General features: G+C 38.3%; 1 long non-coding RNA gene across 1 annotated transcript in view; it reads right to left on the reverse strand.

Moving 5' to 3' along the window:
* LOC134445187 (uncharacterized) overlaps window positions 1-2,500 on the reverse strand; it is a 43,630-nt gene that overhangs the window by 7,598 nt on the left and 33,532 nt on the right. The gene's annotated exons all lie outside the window — the stretch shown is intronic.

Here is a 2,500-nt window from a genome sequence, read left to right on the forward strand (position 1 = left end):
GCGTCCCGAATTTCAGCAAACCTCATCTGGTCACCCTAGTGTCAACTGTATGGTAATGGAAAGCACTTGGTGTGCTAACTGTATTAAGAGTTTTGCAAATGTCGCTGAGGTTTGGACAAAAGCTTGTTAGCAATTGAGAAAAACTTTAATAGTCTAGCGGCTGCTGATGCGTTTAATAAGCCCACTTACACACCATAGGAAATCAGCTAAACATGCCCACTTACACATCATAAGAAATCAGCATTTAATAAGCCCACTTACACACCATAGGAAATCAGCTAAATATGCCCACTTACACACCATAAGAAATCAGCTAAATATGCCCACTTACACATCATAAGAAATCAGCATTTAATAAGCCCACTTACACACCATAGGAAATCAGCTAAATATGCCCACTTACACATCATAAGAAATCAGCTAAATATGCTTCTATCCTCACAACATGTCATGTTTGGTATCACATTAACACTCTTGATAGGCAAAAAAAACAGATGTGGTAACATCAAAAGACGCAGCCACGTAGCCGTCATTTAATCAGAGATTATCAGATAGAGTATTCAGACCAGGAAAGTCAGATAGTTCACTTGCTTTGGTCCAAATATATATATTTTTAAATTTATTTTGGTGCGGTTCGCTTTCACACTGTAAATTTTAATCAGATCACCACAGTCTGTCAGTAAAGCCAAAGAGGGTAAGTGTAACATGCAAAGACACACAATCTTTACATAGAGACACACAGAAGACAGCAACACCAAGAGAGAGAGACACACAAACCACTCCACAAACACACATGCACCAGAGAAAGCCAAAACCACACTGGTTGGTGCTGCTCATGCCTGACACACAGACAGGACCTCCGTTTTCTTTTTCTTTCTTTTTTGGAATTCTATAGTCAAGTCAAGTCAAGTCAAGTAGGTTTTATTGTCAATTTCTTTACATGCACTGGTCATACAAAGAATTTGAAATTACATTTCTTGCTTTCCCATGCAGACATAGACTAATCTAGGTAAGGACATAGACAGTATAGACATAGACAGTACTTATACATGGACTTAAGACAGTATGGACATAGTCCATGTATAAGTACTGTCTATGTCAAATTCTTTGTAGATGGTTTCATGGAAAGTTTACGGTCAAAACAAAAACAAGGCATGAACATTCTATGGCCCTAACTTAATTTCCGGTACACTTCAGCAAACAATACACTGCATCGGATCAACACACCTACAGAAGCGTGGTATTTCATTTGAGAGTGGCACAGAAAATTAACAATACATTTTGTTTTCCATTTTTATGACGGCAATCGCCCATAGGGGGCACTACGCGTCCATTTTTGGGGTGGATTTAAAAACTTTACGATCGTATTAATCATATTAATTTAGCCTAAATGTAAAGGAAAACAGTGATGCACTTCGGCAACATGGGTCGAGTGATTGTGTGCCTAAAAACACATTATCATGTAGAACTACAGTTTGTGTTGTTTATTTTAGGAAGTAGTGACTTAGTTGGGCTTGTATCTGCCTGCACTGTTATATCAGGGTAATTTAGATTAGACGTAGTTCAAATGCAACGATTCCTTCAAGTTGTGAAAAGCAGATGTTACAACTAAACTTTTTGGGACAAGGACGACGAAATACCCAAACTGTCATCTGATCTGCTGAAGAAAAGGATAAACGGAGTGGATTGTATTTATTTTGGACAATTCAGCAGACGTCTTAAAGGGACACTGTGTGAGATTTTTTGTTGTTTATTTCCAGAATTCATGCTGTCCATTCACTAATGTTACCTTTTTCATGAATACTTACCACCAGCATCAAATTCTAAGTATTCATTATGACTGCGAAAATTGCACTTTCTATACATGAATAAGGGAATCTTTTCCATGGTCCGCCATTTTGGATTTTCAAAAATAGACATTTTTAGCTGCAAAAATGACTGTACTTGGACCATGTTAGAAAATATTTGTTTAATACTTTGTAAACTTTCATGTAAAGATCAAATTTGCCAATAGGCAGCAAAATGTCAATAGGCAGCATAGTTGCAGTACCTTTTTTGACCATTTCCTGCACAGTGTCCCTTTAATGTCGAGGTGAATAGCAAAGCTAACATGTCAAAATGTGGATAATAGCGACAAAACTACGAGATGTGCTGGGGTCAAGAAAAGTTTTAAGGTAAGGCAAGTTTAATACAGTAGTCAGGGACGTCTGTATGGTTGAACAGGGTTTTGATTTTTGTTGTGCTGTGTATGCTTTGAGTCAAGTTGCTGGCTTGAACTCACATGTTGTCATTAGCTGGTTGTGACTCGTCACTCATGTACAGGGTATTTTAAGGAACTGAATGTCCGTGACCACATGGTTACAGGTCCCTGAATTTAGCTAAAATACTCTGGTATTTGGGTGGAAAGGAGGTTTCGTCTGTCTGTCTGTTTATCTGTCGCTGCCACTGATAGCCTTCACAGGTCAGTGGTCACTGCAGAGAATCAAAAGCTAAAAGGCAG

Source organism: Engraulis encrasicolus, chromosome 3, assembly GCF_034702125.1.
Source record: "Engraulis encrasicolus isolate BLACKSEA-1 chromosome 3, IST_EnEncr_1.0, whole genome shotgun sequence".
Classification (NCBI taxonomy): Eukaryota; Metazoa; Chordata; class Actinopteri; order Clupeiformes; family Engraulidae; genus Engraulis; species Engraulis encrasicolus.